The 22,382-nt window shown below is 33.5% G+C and overlaps 1 pseudogene; it reads right to left on the bottom strand.

Moving 5' to 3' along the window:
* Positions 1-22,285: 22,285 nt before the first annotated feature.
* On the bottom strand, positions 22,286-22,382 carry LOC138815471 (U6 spliceosomal RNA; annotated as a pseudogene).

Here is a 22,382-nt window from a genome sequence, read left to right as displayed (position 1 = left end):
AGAGCTATTTGGGAACTCTCCTCTGGATTATTCATTATCTGTTCTGTCCCCTGCTTATCATGAGTGGGAGTTGAGATACCCGGACTTGACATTTTTCTTCTGTTTTTCCGGCTTACTCTGCAGATTTGGGATAAAAATAGCACCAGTTTTGCGCTAGAACACTAACTTAAGGCAAGCATCAACCAAAATCTGTGTTTGCACAGTCAATAGTCTGCAGATAAAATCTAGTTCAACAGATACATTTATTCAACATCAGACAACTATATATTAATGGACTATGAACCGCAAAGATGAATTTGGAAAACCAGAAATTATTAGGGTTAGGGAGAAATGTGTGTTAAAAATAGGAATAGAGTGATGTGGGAAGGCACAGGTAGAGTTAACTAAGTCCTAATCTCAAAGCAGGAAATAGGTTGGATAAGATGAAAGGAGAGAGAGAGAGAAAAAGAAGAAAGAGAAAGAAAAAAGAAAAGAGACCAGAAAAATAGAAAATAATAATTAATAATACTATGCATATCGAAAACAAACTATTCAGAGGAGAACATGAACATAATGGGAGAAGGGAAGGGATATAAAGGACATGTGAAAAAATTAAAAATAAAAATACTTAAAATATTATATAGGTATAAAAAGTTAGTACTGCTATTAGGCAATTTAAGTCTCAGAGGTTTTGAATTGAGTAATAAATTTGTGGATTAAGTGTGTACTCAATGGGGGATAAGGTCTAATAATCAACTACTAGTTTATCTGAGCATGTGCAGGACAACAATTAAGTCACATAAAGAAGAACGAAAGAGAAGAAAAGGTGAAAAGAATAAGAAAGGAAGAAAAAAACAGAAGTCCAGTAGAGCTAAACAAAAAACAAAAAGAAAATTAAAAAAAGAAAGAAAACAAAGAAAGAAAAACACAAACACATATGTATCCCTGAAATAAAAATTATAAGAGGAAAATAAAGTTACTAGAAAACAATATTTTTCAAAAAAAGTAAAAATTATAGATTAAAAATTTTTAGAAAAGAAAAAAAATTTATAAAAAGTACCAAAAAGAAGAAGAAGAAGAAGAAGAAGAAGAAGAAGAAGAAGAAGAAGAAGAAGAAGAAGAAGAAGAAGAAGAAGAAGAAGAAGAAGAAGAAATAGTTCTTTAATTTTTGGGGGGAGGGGTGGGAAAAATCTTGTATCTCCCTTGTGTCCTTAATCAGCCTCTTGTTGTAGTCTCTGGTCTGCTTTTGGTCCTGTGGCTTGGTTGGTTTCTTAAGTCAGTTTGTTCGAACAGGCAGAAAAATGCTCTGCTTTAACCAGTGTTTTGCGATCGTCCTCCCAGGGTAGTTCAATGGGAGTAGGATCTGCTTTGAGTATTACAAAAGAGGGAAATAGCTTTTTCCTCAAGTTTGGAGATACTGTGATGAGGGTAGGTTCTGAGTAGAGTTGAGGCACTTCAACAAACAGTAGCTTTTCCGGGGGATAGTTTGTGAGAAACTTACAGAGCCCAGCATAGAGCCATTCTCAGGGTTTCGGTTTACTTAATTTCAATTGATTGTCGAGGCTGCTAAAGGGAGGGACAGCTTCTGGATCTGATAACCCAGAGAAGAAAGCCACTCCTAGCTCTGCCACCCGAGCTGAGTGACTTTTGCCTGGGTGTAGCTGAGTCTGGCAGGTCAGGTTAAGTTCTTGTGACCTGCTAAATGACTCTAGTTTTATTCAAAGGCCTGAGTTGGAGCTAGCAGCTCCGTTGAGCTTTGTCGGTATCCAATATGGAGATCTCCGGTACTGGGGGGTGGGAGGGGTAGCCTTCCCTCCTCTGCTCCCTGAGAAGGAGTGAGGACGTCAGGCTTCTACTTACGCCGAGTCTTGGTTCCTGGGTTGTCTCTGGTCCGCAAACTGCAGGATGAAGATATTCCAAGGAACTCATTTTTATCCATATGAATACCAATGGAATGTGATGTATGTCATGATTGAATGGGCAATTCTTGAATGATTCTACGATAAAATTATATACAATTATATTCTAGGATACTGATTGATATTAATCAATACTTTATGAAGTGTTAAAAAAATACTTTCATTAAAAGGAGAAATAATGAAATACCTAAGAATTGGTTGTCACATAGCATAGAGATGCCATTTTTTTCTGCCAGGACTGGGATTGCAACTCATGGTCTGGGTAACTCTGTTGCACTGTGTAGGAAGGGGAAGCTTGCTTTCTTGAAGTCAAGAAATTTAAGTCTGTTCTTTACGCCTGAAATCGATCCCCACCACTAGCAAACATCCTATTTGTGTACATTTTAAATATATGATTTATATTTACATACATATATTGACTCCATATTGCATTCAGTGTAGTTATTCATTTTACCTTTTATTTTGTTCATGTAGTAACCAGTTATTTTATTTAATAGTATGGCACATAGAATATTGATTACATTGATTACATAGGATATAGGTCTGCATATGTATTCCACTTCATACCTGACACGCAGGATGTTCACAGAAAGGAAAACATGTGTCACCATCTGTTTTTTACTCCACGATTCATTGTTTGGGAGTGCAGGCATATGAACTCATGGCCTACAGGGCCAAATTCATGAATGATTGAGTGTCAACATGCCATCCTGGGACAAACTGAGCAGACAGGCATTTACCAGGACCTGAGATTGAGCCCCTTGGTTTGACAAAATAAGAACAGATTGGCACGCACATTGTAGTATGCTAATAAAAATATATATATTTATAGTGTGCCAGAGGTGTCTATCCATTATTCAGTAATATAGACCACATTCCTAACAATTCTTGGGTATTTATTATGCTTCCATATAATTAATATTATTGTTTTCATCCTTAATAAACTGTTAATTAAATCAATGTCCTGAAATTATTGCGTCCCTGTAAGAAATACAAACAAGACCACACTAAAGCTCCCAGCACGCCTTTGTTTATTGCATCATTATTTACCATAGCTAAGATATGGAACCAACCCAGATGCCCCTCAGTAGATGAATAGATCAAGAAAATGTGGTATATATACATAATGGAATTCTATTCCTCCATCAGAAAGAATGACATTGCCCCATTTGTTCGGAAATGGAAAGACTTGGAAAAAATATAGTAAGTGAAATAAGCCATACCCAAAGAAACCTAGCTCCCATGGTCTTTATTTGCAGTAACTAGAATATGTCTGAGTCAAGCAGAATAGGTCAGATAAGTTGATATTAGGGAAATGAACCCTAAGATATGTATTCAAATGTTTTTTTTCTTTCATGGGCTTGTTTCTAATACATTTATAAGATTATTTTTTTGTTGCTTTGTATGTCCCTCCCCCATGGTATAACCTCTGCTTTAACTGTATTGATGTCGGTATAATTTCTGGAGGGGAAGGGCAAAAACAAATCGTTTAAATAGGGATACAGGTGGACTCATTGCAACAATAAGATGTACAAGTCATTATGTCGAAATCGAACTTTTCAACTTTGGTGGGGTGAGGAGGATTGGGTGGAGGCGTTGGGGGAGGATGGGAAGGGATGGATAGGAGAAACAAAGTAGGAGGCTAAAATGCTTGACAAGAAATGTACTCATTGTTTTGCACAGGTAATTTTAAGCCCTCTGTACAGTATTTTCACAAGAAAAAATAATAAATTTTAAAAAAGAAAGAAACAGAAGAAAAAAATCATGAAGATGTCATGATCTTGTATTTAATGGACTCCATGGACTCCACTCCCAAGTTACTTGAGCTGATATAAAACTTTGGCTAAGTAGCAGAATATAATTTTGTCTCAATAAAACCAACCAAGAAAGGAATAAAAAATAAACAAGAAAGAAAGACACAGTTGGAAATTTGGGCTAATTTTGTCATTATGTTTTGAGAATTCAAGTTTCCTATAGAAATGCAACTCAAATATAATCCTCAGTTGTGTTTTAAATGTTGTCTTAATTACATAACATTTCTAGTTGCAAAAGAGCTCATGATTCCCAATCAAAAATTTGAAAATGTAAGCATCATTCTGTTAGATTCCAAAGAAATGATGAAGAATTACAAAAGTCAAAGCCTGGAGAAATAGGAAAGTTCATTTAATATAGGACTTTGTAGACTTGCCTAAATTAGAATTAGATTTAAAATAGATAATTTTTGTTTGTAATTTAATATTCTATAGGATACTTCAAAATTCTTTTCAAATAAAAGATTTAATTTATAAATTCACAAATGATTCTGGCATTCTAATTGACTAGAGTAGTCTTTCAAGTGAGGTATAATAAGAACTTAGTTAATAGATAATTCCAACAGTTCATTTGTAAAATGATAATGTGAATAATCTAGACAAATTGTCAACAAATTGATGATATTAATTAATAAATATAGGAAAAGAGCAATCTTTTGAGACTTTGGTGTAACATGGTATGAAGAGAGTAATTGTGTGACATTTTTTTCTACCTTTACATAGCACAGGAAGTAATTTCTTAATTATGTACCTCTGTATACAATGAGAAAAGTGCTGTGTTTGAGGGGTTTTTAAATTTTGTTTTTGTTGTTTGGTTTGTCCTAGGGCTTAACCCCTGGCTTGGGCACTGTCCCTGAGCCTGTTTTTGCTCAAGGCTACTGCTCTACCACTTGAACCTCAGTGCCACTTTGGTCTGGCTTTTCCTTATGAGTTTGTTGGAGATAAGAATCCAAGGAACTTTCCTGCCTGGGTGGGCTTTCAACCATAATCTTCAAATCTTAATATTAAGATATACAGATCTCCTGAATATCTATGATAGATAATATATATATATATATATAGTAAAATAAATATAAAATAAAAATAAAAATAAATTCTATTTGCAAGTGTTCTGATCTCAAGAATACCACTGTTGGGAAAATGATGTAGCAAAGTTAAGTGTATTATTCTTTCCACAATAGGAAGGGCATCACATTAGCAAAAGTGTAGTATTTTTTCACAATATTGATAAACTAGTCATGATGTGAATTTAAGGAATTTTAATGTGCACCTTACAAGTTGGAAACTGTTGGGCTAGGATGACTTTATGGCATAAAAACTTGGGATTGATTGTCATAGAAATAATAGTTAATCTGATGAACAAAAGTTTACCCTTACAGAATTTTTATTGGAAGTGGCACTGTGGCTCAAGTGGTAGAGAGTTCACCTTGAGCTGCAGAGTGCAGGGACAGTGCCCAAGCCCAGATTTCAAGCCCCATGACTTACCAAAAAAAAAAAAAGAAATTAATTATTATAGTTACTTCATAGTTTTATCCTCTACAAGAATGTGTCTATTTTTTCTGTTGACTTTTAAATATGTAATGCCTCATTGAAAACTGCATCTATTGCAGAATTAAATAAAGTACAAACAGGTACTCTTTTGAATGTCTCTGGTATGGCATGTTCAGAATTTGAAAATGAGTAGTTAGTAGTCATAGGAATGTTGAGGAACAGATATATTCTCTCCTCTTAACAATTAGTAAGTTTTCAAAGTTAGGAGTTTCCATAGAATTGAACGGTTTTCTGTTTTAGTATGAGACAAAACTAAAAATAATGTTTTATTCCAAATAATGCCAAGTATATTCTGAAAATATTGTATAGTTTGATAACATTCCAATTGATGTCTGATAAAGAAAGAGGTAATTCAAATTAGCAACCAAAATGTTCATTTTTAAAGGTAATAAACATAAAATAATATTTACTATACCAATACAGTGAACTTATATTTTATGTAGCTCATTTTTTAGCTTAATTTTATTGTCAAGGTGATATATAGACGGGGTTGCAGTAATTGTAAGCTATTGAATACATAACATGTCGAAATTTTTACCCCCTCCCTCATTTTTCTCACACTTTTCCTTCATCCCAATACCACTCACAAATTGTAATGTAAATTTCCAACATATTGTCCTGTGACTATTGCTATTGCATTGGTTTGCCTTTTGTCCTTAGTCTCGCCATTTTATTGTTCTGCTTCCCTTGCCAAATGAAGATAAATATATATACAATACAATTGTATTGTATTTGGATATTGAATCCAAATACAATGGACAAACCATAGGGGAAAACACAAAAGAAAAAAGAAATCACATAGTACATTAAAAACAACAACCACAAAGAAAAACCTCTCAGCATCATTTTATATGATCATTTATACATAGCTATTGATTCATTCTGCTCATCTGCTAAGACTATCAGATATTTCCTAGTTATTACAAATGAGGGAAACCATCAAATCTGTTTCTTTGTTTCTTGCTTATTTTTTTAGTAGGATTTTTCCATGTCTTTCCATTTCCTTATGAGTAGAAAGCATAGAAGTACACCGTACATATATAACCATATTTTGTCAATTTATTCATCTACTGAGTAGCATATTGTTTTAAAACATGATTGCATGTAAGTATCACTTAAGGCCATTCAAAAATGACAGATGCTGCCTCAACAGATATACTAATATCATGATTTCTAGGTAAGATAGTATTTTTTGGTGGTACAAATGTTGAGATATAGGATGAGTCTGATGTATATCTTGCATGAATTAGCCAGGAAGATATCCAATATCATGTAGGATAAAAATGGTAGTGACAAAATGTTTCCCTTGAGAAAGATATAGGAGGCTGTCAGAAGTATGAAGTAGTTCAGATAAATTTGAAGAATTTAGAAATGCAAGCTCAATTATGTCTCTTGAAATAATAATTATGTAAATTGAAGGGCAAAAAAATGGTAAGAGAATAAAATAACTGACAGCAGATCATTATCCCAAGTTAGAGTACAAAAAGACATAATCTATAACTTCCAAGTTAAAGAGATACCAATATAATATGTCCCACTTAATTTAGGTACATGCAAAATATTTACTTGGCTTTTCCCTACTTAAATGCTCCAAAATAAATGAACACTTACAAGAAAAGTTATGTTATTGCCATTGTTTCAACACTAACTGTGATCAGCCCTCTTTTTCTCACTTTGCACTTGGTAAATTGATGATGTTGTGGCTGATTAGAGTCAGAATTAGGGGCTTCTACTTGTACAATTATCCCAGAACAGTTTAAAGCAGTTTTCCGCCCAAGATATCCAACTACATTGTCTGAACCTGTACTTTGAACAGACCCTCACACCTGAGCACATTATTTGAAATTATACTTTAGCTTTTCTTGGCAAATTCTACTTTGTGCCTTTGTCTTCTTTGCACATTCCTTTTGAGTTCATAGTTGATCTATTTCCATTTCATCTGTACAAACTGCTAAGAACATTGTTCAACTACCACTTCTTGTTTGTACACGCCCAGTCTAGAAGGTACTTTGTCCATGTTAAGCAATACGGTAATATTCACTCTCTGAGGAGAAAAGTTCCACAAAATAACCCTATGCCCACATTAAAGAATGTAGAATTTAAAGCATTTTGAGACAGTGATATTAGAATTGAAAGGCTCCTTAGGGACATTTTCATGGAGTTCATTAGTTTACCCAGGAGAAATTTAAATATCCACAAAATTTGGAGCTAATTAGTAAGCATCCAAATTAACATTAGATCCTAGATGTTGTGTTAATACAAGTCACGATTGTCTTATTGTTAAATCAGAATTCTTCACTACTTGACAATGTGTATGAGAAAGTGAAAGAAAAGCATTAAAGCAAAAGGTCTTATCTTGTTAGGCATTTAATCATAGTGGTGAGAGTAATGTCTGAATTTTTCCATTCAATAAAAGCTTGAAGTTTATAAGAACATTTTCCTACATATAAGAATTTGTGTCAGGTTGGTTGACAGTGTTATTTCAGCATGGAGATATACCTAACAAGATTTAGATTTCGATAGTGTATATGGCAATTATGATGTGTCAATTGCTATTGAGGCATTTTCTATTCTAAAGAGAAATCAATTCCAGGAGTCTTCAGTCACATCATTAAAGCTGTATGTTCAACCTAATACTTGGTGTTATTTGTCCTACATTTATAATGAGTAGGCTGATAAGATATCCAAACATATCTAAATATATTTCAATAAAATCCCAAACTGATATGCATAGATGGGTCACTAATTGGAACTGTAGGAGAAATTAGGCTTTTTTGTGCTGTAGTTCAATCTATAATCTCCTAGCTAAATAAAGTTTTCAAAAATATTCACATAATACCACTAAGAAAAGTTCATGACAGTTATATCTGTATAATATTTCTAAGGTCAGGATTAAAGCATTTGTTCCCAACATTTAGAATCAACAGGATCTGTTGAATTAATCTATCCAGAATTTTGTCCTCATATTCACATCTCAACATTTTATCAATATAACTTTCACCAAAACACTGTTCTTATTGAACTTGTCTATGCCCTTTTACTTTTCAAATCCAAATAGTAGGTTTCCTTCAATATCTTCCTGAAAATTCTTTCCTTCCTTTTCTTCTGTAAATCTGTGTTTATTCCTTTTTTGTTTCCTTATTTATCACTTTCCTCCAATCTTTTCCACTCTGGTACTCACATTCTTCACACTTTCCTCAGAACATTCCTTTTCCTCTTCCCTTTAATAATGTCCCTGATTTTATTATTTTTCATATTCATTGTTATGAATATTTTGATGATGTCCAAACAGACCTATCTTTGCATCTGTTTAACATAAATCTTAGAACTATCAGAGAGTTTTTTCCTCTAAATCCATCTTTATCACCAAGATAAATCCATCTAAATCCATCCTTATCACCAAGAATGTAACTAACAGAGTTAGGAGACAGAGATGTGGAAAAACTTTAGATTTCCTCTTACTCTACCTCCATCCATTAGATAAGATGAATGATCAAGATTTTCTCAGTTTCTGTCACTAATGTAATTTCTATGTACTTCTTTTTATGACCCTGACACACCAGCCTATTGCAAATACTCATCACCAGTCACTCAGTCCTAAAACAACTGTTTACTAAGTATGCATTTCTCCCTAGTCTTTTCATATTGGTCCTCTCCATCACCCAATGAGTCTCCTTGTAAGCACACAGAGCGAAGAACTCAGACAAAAATTCTAGTACCATTAATTACTCACAACATTGAATGTTGGTCTTACATTTAATGGATGTAATCTGCCAGAAATATTGAAGAATATATTTGTTGACTTCTAGAGCAAGGAAAGAGAAAGTAAACAGTCCTTACATTTTCAACCTTAGCTTACAAATAAGGAAAGAGTCAAATTCAGTTTGTTGGTATAAAGTCAGAAATTGTTTCATGCAGAAATAAAAATAAATTTTAACTCCTGGCTCTGCAACTTGTGTCCTTTTATGGTAACTGCAGATATGTAAGTAGTATTATGTAAATTGTGTCATGTATTTACAACTGTAATGAAGAACATACTCTTAATATATCATTTGAAAACATTGGTTATTGAATGGTATCTATATGAGAATGTTATTTGAACTAATCACACTAAGTTGAAACCTACATCTTAGTCCATCAAAATGTGGAAATAAATGATTTTATTTATAAGAAAATAATACCACCAAGAACAGTGAGTGTATATACATTAGAAAGACTGCTGGAATAACATTAGGGTTTTTACTGTCTGTACCTGTTTATGTGATTGTAATTCTTGATATTCAAACTCTCCTTTTGTTATTCTGTTTTGTTTTGTTTGGTTTGGTTCGTCATGGGGCCTGGACTCTTGGCCTGGCCTTGTCCCTCAGCTCTTCAGCTCAATGCACTCTACCACTTGAGCCACAGTGCCACTTCCTGCTTTTTCTGCTTATGTGGTGCTGAGGAATCAAACCCAGAGCCTCATGTAGACAAGGCCAGCACACTGCCACTGAGCCACCTTCCCAGCCCTCCTCCTCTTATTCTTATTGTATGTAATCCCACGCTGTTTATAACTATGCATTCAATGTGGGAAATCCAGCTTCAAAGATATCTACGTATTTTTTTTTTCCTTTTCAATCACAACATCGTCATTATCAGGCTACACTATGGTCATCATCCTCCCCATCAAAATTATTATTAGCAACATAAGTGCTAATTATTGAATGTTGGATATGTGTCTATGATTTTATTATTTGTCTTTTGATTAATAATTTTAATGTTACCACTGTGCATGAATCCATATTGAAATTTTGAACAAATAAAAAAAACCCTAAACCATATCAGGTAGTTTGACTATGTGCTTATAACAAATTATGGAATAGATTTTTTGAAGCATTGCAATTTCCTAATCAGTATGAATTAACTTCTTCTCTTCCCCTAACTACAGAACCTTTTCAAGTAATATACTGTAAATGTTACTATAATATCATGTGTATATCTAAAATTCCCTTGAAAGTAATAAACTCTACTTCCTATTGAAATATTAGTTATTTTATTCTAGGAAACTTTTAGAAAAATAGACTGTATATCTTTGAAATGAAAAAGGTCAAAAATAGTAGCATAAAATTTTTAGAGCGAATCTGTCTTCTCTCTCTTTCTCTCTGTCTATATCTGTCTTCTCTCTCTCTATATAAATGTTATGTGTAGAATAGTATATTTTTAGAGATTATTTGTCCTCAGAAATATATACATATATCTAAATTTATGTGTAGAATGATATACATTATAGTGAAACAAGTATCTCAAAATATAATTAAAATAATAAAAAAAAAAAACTTCATGAAATCAAGTGCCGGTAACTCACCCTTATAATAAGAGCTATTCTGGGTGCTGAGATCTTAGAATTGTTTCCGAAACTAGCCCAGACAGAAAATTACTTGTTAGATTCTTATCTTCAATTAACCACTAAAAACAACACCCACAACAAAAAATGTAGCACATTAATTTCACAAAAGCATCTTTTAACCGCTGTGAACATTTCTTAGAAACATGAATACATACCCCTGGAAAATGTTAAGTAAAAAAGTATAGAAAATTTACGTCCATGTTAAAGACATGATTATTTAGATTGTTTAAAATATTTAGGTAATGATTAGAAGTTAAGAATAATGATAGATACGTCATATATTGGGACTGATTTTTTATTCTATTTTACAATAGTAATAAAATGATATTTATAATGATTATATAAAATTACTCTTGCTTGGTATTTGAATTTTCATAAGTGATAAATATTGTTAAATGATTTCCAAAGCAAAGGAGTATCAATACTTTTTTTAAATTTAATTTAATTTTATTTGTGAACATACTGTTCAGAGGGGTTACAATTACATGGGCAGGATAATGCGTACATTTCTTACCAAGCATTGCAGCCTCCTCCTTTGGTTTACCCTTCACATCCCTTCCCAGCCTCCCCCCTCCCCCCCAATCCCAATCCTTCTCCTTCCCCCCCTCCCCCTCCTGCACCGACGTTGTAAAGCTCGTTTTGTACATGACAATTTGTACTTCTCATTGTTGCAACAGGTCCACTTGTATCCTTAAACAACTGGTTTTCCCCCATCTCCTCCATAAGTTATACTGACATCAAATATAGTGAAAGCAGGGGTTATACTGTGGGGGAGGGACATACAAAGCAATTGAGAAAATGATTTCAAGGCTGGTTCACTCTAAGTCTATATTTGTTTTCTTGTTCTAGTTTTCCTATGTTAGTAGAAATTAAAATTCCAAAAATTTAATGGATATTGGCATTTAGGAATATCTTCACATACACTAATATTGGAGTCCCTTCAGTGGAATTATTTTATTTCATTTGTTACTTTCACAAATAAATCAAGATGATTGTGTATTTTGTTATTTTCACTGCTTTTGGCTCTTATCTTGAGAATACGTTTTTCCTAGAAAACTAGAGATAAGTTATAGGATTGAGCATGTAACATATGACTTTCATAAAATGCAGATGCATAGATTTGTGTCTTTTGTCATTTGCTAAAAGTTTCTTCCAGAAAAGTTTCTCAATTACTTAGAAGTTTTACCCCTTCCCCTCCACAATTATACTGACATCAAATACAGTGAAAGCAGGGGTTATACTGTGGGGGAGGGACATACAAAGCAACAAAAAAATAATCATAAATGTGTTAGAAACAATCGCATGAAAGAAAAGAAAACATTTGAATACCTACCCTCGGGTTCATTTCCCTAACATCAACTTATCTGACCTTTTCTGTTTGAATCAGACATATACTAGATATTGCAAATAAGGGAAACCATGGGAAAACAATAGGGATACAGGTGGACTCATTTCAAGAATGAGATGTACAAGTCGTTATGTCGAAAAATGAACTTTACAACTTTGGCGGGGGAGCAGGGAGGATTGGGTGGGGGACAGGGGGAGGATGGGAAGGGATGGGAAGGGGAAACAAAGGGGGAGGCTACAATGCTTGATAAGAAATGTACTCATTATCTTGCCCATGTAATTGTAACCCATCTGTACAGTATTTTCACAATAAAAATAATAAAAAATTACTTAGAATTGATGCATAATTCCTAGGTATTCCAGTTATCACATATACTTTTGGATTGAGTTATCTCTGTATAAACCCAAACGGACAAAATACCCTCAAAATAAACAGAAATCACATCTTTGTTTTAAATGCAGTAGTTTACAATGAGTTTTTAGCCAACACCAAAACATCTTTTTAGCTATTCTGCATTTTGTGTGAAGAAGTTTAACAATAGTTTTTTTTCCTGACTTGCAATTCACTTACAATATATTATCTCCTTTTATTGTATACATTTTAGTGCTTTGGAAGTGAATTGTGCCTTCATAGGTTTTCAAAGCCCGATTTTCACAAACTTGCATTCCTTCAAATAGAAATGCTGTATATTTTAGAACAGACATTAAAAATAGATATAAAATTCATTTACAGGAATTTGCCCAGCATACATCCTCTGTAGTGTGTCTTTTCAAAAACTTTTTTTGCGGATCATTTCCAGGGTCTCACACATACTATTCAAGTTCACTGTCAATTAACTACATTCTCTATCCAAAAAAGTTTTTTTACTTCTGTTTAATACATTCATAGAAGTGTAATGCCTGGACCCTATAAAATTCTCTTTCACCTTTTGAAGACTTGAAATCTTATTTGCTAAAATGATTGTAGTATTATACAAATCGATCACTATCAGAAGTATATCAATTTCTCCACAAATGCATTACTATATTTTGTGTCCTCTTTTAATATTATGGACTTATTAGTGAGTTTTTATTATTTCTTAGACACTAAAAAGGAGCTTATTTCATATGCTCCTCCTATTGACTATTAATCTGCATGTTATTTAATAAAATATACTATTCAGGAAAAAAATTTTATAGAATTAGAAGATATAAAAATAATTAAGTTTCAGGGGCTGGGAAGGTGGCTTAGTGGTAGAGCGATGCCTTGCATGCCTGAGGCCCTGGGTTCGATTCCTTAGCATCACATAAGCAAAAAAAAAGCAGGAAGTTGCTCTGTAGCTCAAGTGGTAGATTGCTAGCCTTGAGCTGAAGAGCTGAAGGACAGCGCCCAGGCCCAGAGTTCAGGCCCCACAACTGGACCCCTCCCAAAAAACACTTAAGTTTCAGAATCACTGTAGCATTAATAATGTAGCATTAACAAATATATGCCCTCTATCTGTTGGATATGGTTTCGTTTCTGTTATAGTGTCCTTGGAATTATGAAAGGTTATCACTTGATATAATCCAGTTCTTGCTTCTCTTTAGCTACTAATGTTTTCCATGTCAAATTTTTAGAAACCTTTACTAATCCGATGTCATGAATTTTTACATTTATGTTTTACAAGTTTTTACATCTCACATTTAGTTTGATAATCATTCTTTGTAAGGTTTGAGGTAGGCCAGGTGCTGGTGGCTCAAGCCTGTAATCCTAGCTACTGAGGAGGCTGAGATCTGAGGATGGTGGTTTAAAGCTATCCTGGGCAGGAAAGTCCATGAGACTCTTATCTCCAATAAACCACTAGAAAACTGGCAGTTTTGCTGTTGCTCAAGCGGTAGAGTGCTCACCTTGAGCTGAAGAGCACATGGACAACTCCCAAGCCCAGAGTTCAAACCCCATGACCGACATACATACACACAAAAAAAGGATTGAGGTAATATTCTAAGATCATTCTTTAAATCTAGAGAGGCAATAGTACCAATACAACCATTTAAGATTCTGTTTTTATTTCATAAAGTCTCATGGCATCCTTTTCAAAATCTGTGGAACATAAAACTAAGAATTAATTTTTGAAAAATCTGTTACCTTCTTCTATGCGTCTGTTCTTATAATAGAACTAGGTTATCTTCACTAAACATGGTAATACAATTCAAAGCTTGTATGAAGGCTCAAGCTACACCATTTTACAAGATTGTTATGAATTCCTTGAATTTACATACGGGATTATTGAGCAGGTGGACCAATATTCTCCAGAGATATCTGGATGTTTGATAGTCACTCATATTTTGCACCTTGTGGAAACACAAACCCCTGATATTATATATAGATAAATGTCTTTAGAGATTGCTCAAACAACTAAAATTAATTTAGGAATGAGTTAAGATTTAGATAACATTATAGCATAATAAAGCTGAATGATAACGACTTGAGCTGTACTGCAGAAGAGAGAGAGATAGGGAAGAATGGTGGATCACATAGGAGCTGTATGTCATTGGTATTGTTTCAAAAAACAGAAAGATTTCAGAGAAGAGAAGGAGAAAAATAAAGTGTCCTGAATCAAGTTTCTTTTTAATCCACCTGATAGTTTGGACTGAAAGTCAGATAACATGGAAAAAATAAAATAGAAAACAAAGCATTGTATAGAGCTGTTACAATGTAAAAATGTTGTAATAGGAATATAATTCATTTCCAAAGAAATAAGAGAAAGAATAAAACTAACAATTGCTAATGTGGATAGAAGATGGATCACATTTTATCATATATAATTTTGGAAAAGCATACTAGGAATGAAAATTTTAAAAAGTCATAACTTAAAAAACAATTTGTATTATAACTAGACAGTATAGTTCAGTAATAAAACTTTGGCCTAACATATGTGAAGCAATTGTGTGATCTCCCAAGCATTACAAAGTACACACAAAGCACACACACACAAAACCCACATAAACACACACACACACATAACACATACACACATTTGGAATATTGTTATTATCATATTAAACAGGGAAAATTATCACAAACAGTAAAAGTGTTTTAATATATGAAATCATAATATTGCTCATACTATTAAAAGTTTAGTAGAAATAAAACAGTCACAAGATACTTGGATTCTTATAGATTAAGTAAATTTAAAATTAAGAAATAAAAGACATGAGAAATTTGCAAACAAGTTTTAAATAATAAACATTTTGAAACATGTATACTTTTATTTTGATAAAAGATTGATGTTACTGGTGTTTTAACTCAAGATTTAGTATATGATAACCAGGTGCTCTATATCTTGCTAGGCATGGCTATATCTCTAATCATTTCACTCTGGAAATTTTATAAGGTCTCAAAGTTTCCCAGTCTTTCCCAAATTACAAACCCTATTTACACTTCCCACCATAGTTAGAAAAAGGAAACCACAAATCACTATGCCCAGCTCAGTTTTTTTTTTTTTTTTTTTTTTTTTTGGTCGGCCGTGGGGCTTGAACTCTGGGCCTGGGCGCTGTCCCTCAGCTCTTCAGCTCAAGGCGAGCGCTCTACCATTTGAGCTACAGCACCACTTCCGGTTTTCTGGTGGTTTTTATTGGAGATAGGAGTCTCACGGTCTCTTCGTGCCCGGGCTGGCTTTGAACCGAGATCCTCAGATCTCAGCCTCCTGCGTAGCTAGGATTACAGGCGTGAGCCACCAGCGCCCGGCTTCCAGCTCAGTTTTTTTTTTAATTCAAGTATAAATATTTCCAAAAGTGACCATGTAATGCAGCCTTTTTAAATAAAGTATGTGCTTCTTGAAAATACAGTATTCATTACCTGAACAAATATGTTTAGAACTTTAAGAAATTAAATTTACTTAAATTCATCAACCATATAAAATTTAAGAAAATATTTTTTTAAATATTCACATGTTAACTGTTTTGAAAGCAAAAAATATATCTCTGAATAATTTACATATGTTAAAATTATGCAAAACTAAATTAACTAATCCTATAACTCTGAAAAAAGAATAACCCTAAAGAAACAAAAGAAAATAATTAAATTCAAAATTTAGAAAATAAAATGAAGTGTACTCTTTAGTTGACTTAAATAACTGTAAGCCCTCTGTATATCAAGTTTATAATAAAAAATGCATGAAGAAAGAAAAGTACCCATTGGTCAATATCGACAGGAAAAGCATCAGTAGTTTTTTTTTGAGTGTGCAAAAAAATCAATGGAAGCGATAAATATGTTCCTTCCATAATAAATGTACTCATTACTTTATTTAGATAACTGTATCCCCTCTGTAAATTACCTTTACAATAAAATTAAATTGAAATTAAAAATAAACTAAATAATATACCAATTAAGAATTCATAGAGAGCTAAGAAGGTGGCTCAGTGGTAGAACTTTTGCTTTGCATGTTTGAGGCCCTGGGTTCAATTCCTCAGCATCACATAAACAGAAAAAAAAACTGGAAGTGGCACTGTGGATCAAGTGGTCGAGTGCTAGCCTTGAACTAGCCTTGAGGAACAGCGCCCAGGCCCAGAATTCAGGTCCCATGATCTGACACCGCCCCCCAAAAAAACAGAATTACTAGAAACCATTGGTTTAATACTTTTTAAAAAACTGCCCTAAGTACCCAAGTAATATAATTTGATGATACTATTTAAATACTTCAACTTCAGCAGAGAAGCCAAAAGTTTAAAAACTGTTACATAGTAAATTAATAAATCTGAATATATTACTATTAATAATAATCATAAGATGAACTTATAGTAGTAGCCAAATAGGTAAGAAATGAGGCAATTTGCCATTCGTTGGATTTAATATGTGAGAAAGAATTTTCTAGGTTTCTTAAAATATATAATCAGTTTAATGAAGAAACTATTCTGTCACATCATATGATAATTAGATGAAGCTGATATTAGAGCAAAGAGCAGATTGTACTAAGTTTTTGCATGTTAAAGTATATGCTTATTTTGGTTGTGGGAAATTGTGTTCAATTTGGGTATTGTTTTTGTAGAGTGGTGTCATATCATTGGTTAATTTTAGGATATGGGTTCCCTTTCAAAAGAACATGCATCTGATCTGAATTTTTAGCCTTCCCATTATCAAGGGTATAAGGGGTGCACACCAAATTGTCTTGCTTCCTAACTTGGCTGGCCTGGATTCGGCAGCCCTTCCAATCTTAACATGTAGATAGTGCAGGATGGTGGAAATGATCCAATGCACCCAACTATATATTGAGAAGGAAGTCCACTAAACTTTTGGCCTGGGTTCTGTTCTCAAGCCTCCTCAGTAGTTAAGAGTTCAGATGGGAGCCCCTGGTGCCAAGCAATAAGAGTATTTCTTAAAGCAACTAGACATATATATGACTTAGGCATGTGAACACCTCAGGACAAGAATAAAAAAGCAGTGAAGTATAGAGGACAGGCCCAATTTTAACTAGCTACTTGGAGGCTGAGTAAGATTAGCTAGCTACTCTGGAGGCTGAGATATGAAGACCACTATTCAAAGCCAGTCCAATCATGAAAATACATGCGATTATCTCCAAAAAACCAGAAGTGGAACAATGCCTCAAGTGGTAAACCACTATCCTTGGACACAGAATCTTAGGGATGATGAATGAATAAATTAGCACTTGCACATGAGCATGCGTGTATACACGTGCATGTACACACACACACACACACACACACACACACACACACACATGAGTATTTCAATGCGAAGTTCTTTTTTTACCTTGCTGTACCCTATTTCCCTGTATTAGTTTACAAATTAACAAAATCAGCTAAGCACCTATTTACATAGAACTCATCACGTTTCTCTAAAGTCAACTCTCTTTTTAGAAGCATGCTTTTATTTGACCCATATGTAAACTATTCAGGAGTTTGATTCTTCTCCCTCAATTCTGTAGAATTAGATGGTTGTTTAGCTTCCCCCTAGAAATACAATTTTGTGAAATCTTGCATCAAGCAACGTATTTCTTTCACTAGAACGCAAGCCTCTGTCAAACAATTAATAATAGGTTTTTCTTCTCTTTGCTTGCATCTGTAGTTTTATTATCTTCATAGATTTTATGATGATCTGTCTGTGCATGGCAAAGACTGCTGTGAAAATAAAAAAACCCATCACAGCACTTATCATTTATGTACCATCCATAGATATGAAGATGTTTAAATATTACTGAAATTGCTTTGTAATAAATCATGTTCACCTTGACTATCATGAAAAAGAAGAATTGGTTTCTCAGCACTTTAGGTAAGAACTTGATTGAAAGAAACAAAAGGACAAGTGAGGAACAACTCAACACATACATTCAAATGAAACAACCCAACCCAAGAAAACAAATTAATTTAGTAGTCAAGAACCTGCAGGAAATGCAAAGACTTAAAACAACATCAGCTATCACAAACTTATGAAAATCCTGACTACATGGGAGTCTACTCTTGAGGATAGAGGTTAAAGCCCAGACTGGACAGAAAAATCAGTACACAATGCCATGCACCTGTTATTCTAAATTCCAGGAAGAATAACATAACATGGACTGAGCCCAAGGTCATACACAAGGATCTGAAAAATAATCAGGATAATTTAGAGCTGGGGACATGACAAAGTGGTAAGAACACCCATTTAGGGGGCACAAGACACTCAATTCAAACTCTAATATTTGGGTATGAAAGTAAAAAGCTATGATTTTAAATAATTGGAATAATTGTAAGATTTGAATATTTGAGTAGAAAAATGCATGAGAGAGATAGAATGAACCCACATTCCAATGCTTTCAACTTAAGTGAAAATATTTTATGGTACTTCACACAAAACAGAGTGACCTTGCAAATGAGCATGGTTGTGCATTTGGGTGATGGAAATACTTTAATTACACAGGTGTAAATTAAATAGATTTTGTTTGGGTAGATTGTTCTTCTTAAACTAAGAACCTGGATGATGTCCCTGAGATTTTTCTCTCAAGGCTACCGCTATACTATTTGAACCACAGTTCCAATTCTGATTTTCTGTTGGTTGTTTGGTGATAAGAGGCTCCTGGACATTCTTGCCCAGGATGGCTTCAAACTATGATTGTCAGATCTCAGCCTCCCGAGTAACCCGGATGCCAGGCATGAGCTGTCGATAGTTTTAATAATTTAGTAAATTGTACAGTTACTGAAATTATACATTATCATTATAACCTGCATAATATATGTGAGTATGTATATATCAATGCATATGGATAGAAATATTTTAACATATTTTTGTATCTACAGTACATTTATGAAATCATCCATTATAAAATAAAATGGAAAAAATTTAATAAGGAGCAAAACAAAGGAAATTATCACATGTTTCTTGTTGTTGAATGGAATACGAATTCAAGAATCAGGTTGGGAAAATCATCTCTATGTTAACAAAATGGATAAGAGCTATTAATTCCAATCCATCTATTTGCCCATGTTGTGCAACCTCACACATGAGTGTCAAAATAAAACCACACTTTTTGCCTTTGCTTTTAACTCACCTGATATAATTTACGGGTTAGATGAAGTAATCAAATAAAGATTAAAATAATATTATGTGAGGCTATGAATTAGAGCTGAACATGATTTTAAATATGATAATAGCTAATTAAGTTGCATATTTCTTACGTTTACTCTGTCATGTCCCTCATTCCCACATTAGGAAAGTACATAGAAGGTTCTCACTAAATTATATGTACAATTATGAGAAAAATGTTTTGAAAGAATATGGGCACAGTGGTGTTTTAGCTTATTGAGACCTGTAGGGGTAAGTGTGTTTTTGAGGACTTGCAATTCAATGTGATGAAGATGAAGGGAAGGATGTTCTTATTCTGGGTAACTGGATAGAGTATTGCTCCCACAAAGGAAGTGATGAATTATTCCAAAATGTAACAGTAAAATCACTTTCACAATCATGTTCACTGCTGCACTATTCACCGTAGCCAAGTTACGGAAACAGCCCAGATGCCCTTTGGCAGAGTGATGATTAGAGAAAGTGTGGCACATATACACAATTGGATTGAACCCATCCATTTTGAAGACTCTTACATTATTTGCAACGAAAAGGATAGATTTAAAAATATATTAATGGAACTAAGTCAGAGCCATATTTGGAAGCTAGAAATTTATACAAGTTTACACAAAAATATTAACCAAAGCATGCTATTTGCAGAGGAGTATTTCAAAGGTGTAATTTCTTATAAAATTGAACTGTACTCCAACAAAATGAAAACCAGGAAACTATCACTTGGAATATGTGAGTGGAAGTCAAAAGGAAGGAATAAAGAGAGATATGGAGGAAGAGAGTGAAGGTATAATATTCAATGCAGATAGTATGAAACTAGAAAAAATTAAAGTGGGGTGAGGTTTGGAAGGGTGTGGAAAAGTTATATAAAGATCCATTTTACTTAAAAAACTGATATGTTGAATGAAAATTCCCTTATACAAGTATTTAAGATAATAAGAATATAATTAAAAACAATGGAGATATCTGATCTTAAATTCTATTTCCATCTCTTTTAAAAAATGAATTTATTTGCTCTATAATTTGATGAGAGGGATGGATTTTGTGGCTAGCTAGACCATTGCACATCTGTCTCTCCCTCTCTCCCTTTCATGGTTCTCATAGGTAATATGATTGCTCCACAATTATCCTAATTTATTTTGCTTTTATATTTTTGGTTGCATCATTTCACTTTCTGCTCTGCCATATCCCAATTCATTTACATAGAATACATTATTTCCTGTTTTCTCATTCTTAGAATAAGCTGCACAAGAAGAAAACACTGGTCCTCATTTTCAGTCTGTACCTTTAAATACGGAGGAAAATCTTTCCTCTGCTCTCTACCAATTCCCTACTCTCCAGTTAGAATAATTTAGAATAGTAAAAATGAAAAAAGAGAAAATAAATAATAATGAAAAAAACAGATGCAGAAAATTCACCAGATTTTTCTGACCATTTCATCCAATGTGAACTATTGGGGAAATACATGGAGAGCTCATTCTCATTGGCACTCAAAGTCTCTGGTTAGGCAATTCTGATGAAGTTGAGGAACAAGATGAAAAAGTGAGAAATGGTATCAATTGCAAGAAAAAAATGAAATAGTATCCAAGCAAATTTCTTCTTTGTTCTGCTGAAAATAATCGCCTTACTACAGTGCAGAGACTACTTTCCAAAAAGGCCACTCATGTGATTACTAGGGATGACGATGAGTATACCCCTCTTCATCGAGAAGCCTACAGTGGACACTTAGATATTGTCCATGAGTTGGTGGCTCAAGGCAGATATTCATGTAATAACTGCGAATGGCTGGACATCCCTGCACAGTACTTATACATGGAATAATAACAGAGTGGCTTCTTATTTCATCATGATGCAGATACCAATGGCCAAGTTAAAGGCCTCTTGACCCCCTGCATCTTGCTGCTGGGAATAGATATAGCAAAGATAAGCTGGATATCCTTCTGTTGAACCATTATATCAAGCCAGGTCTGAAGCACAACTTGGAAGAAACTGCATTTGATATTGCCAAAAGGATAAGTATGTATCACTACCTCTTTGAAGTTGTGGAAAGCTGTACAAATTGTTCTCCTAAGTCCTAATGGATCAGTTAAGTTTCTTAAATTTCAAAATTGCCAGTCCATCCTATGTTTCCATAGAAAATATTTTCACAATACAAAGCAACAGCAATACCTTACTTTAAAAATTCATGTATTCCATGGTATTCTTCCAAGTGAATTGCCTGACATTGATGTCAAAATATATTCGAGTTGTTTGTATACATCTATAATGATTTCTATAGAGTTTGTGATTTTTTAAATCAGAAATAATTTTAACTTATCTGTTGAAATGAGTAGTACAGAAACTAAAGATATTTCTGGTGCTTGTCTGAAAAAGTATATTTTAAAATATTTAGTATTCTGTTTGTATAATGTCCATAATCTATTTCATTCGCTCCTAGATATAATACTTTGAATTCGACATTGTTTTATAATCCATACGTTCATTAATACATGTGTTCTTTCAGATTGCATTTCATATAGAAACATTTTAAGATTCTTTTAATTCCTAGGTCCTTATAGAATTTTATTTCTTTGGGATAAAATGACAATGTTATCTTATTTCAAAAGTTTTATAAAGGTTATGCTATGTAAAGGCCTTTCTAAAACGGTGAAGATTGAATACACTGATGTCAAATTAACTTTTATTTCTATGAATTACACATATTATTACTCTTGTATATTTGTAATCAACTTTTGAATAACTGTTTTTCATTTTTTGCATCTGAATAATGAAAAATATGGAATACTTCACAAATTTTCATATCATCCTTGTGCAAGAGCCATATAAATCTCTGTATTGTAATTCGGGTAGACGTGCTGCTGAAGCAT

This window comes from Dipodomys merriami, unplaced genomic scaffold, assembly GCF_024711535.1.
Source record: "Dipodomys merriami isolate MVZ:Mamm:240054 unplaced genomic scaffold, mDipMer1.0.p SCAF_641, whole genome shotgun sequence".
Lineage (NCBI taxonomy): Eukaryota > Metazoa > Chordata > Mammalia > Rodentia > Heteromyidae > Dipodomys > Dipodomys merriami.
The sequence above is the reverse complement of the archived record's forward strand: the minus strand, read 5'-3'. Positions and strand labels throughout refer to the sequence as shown.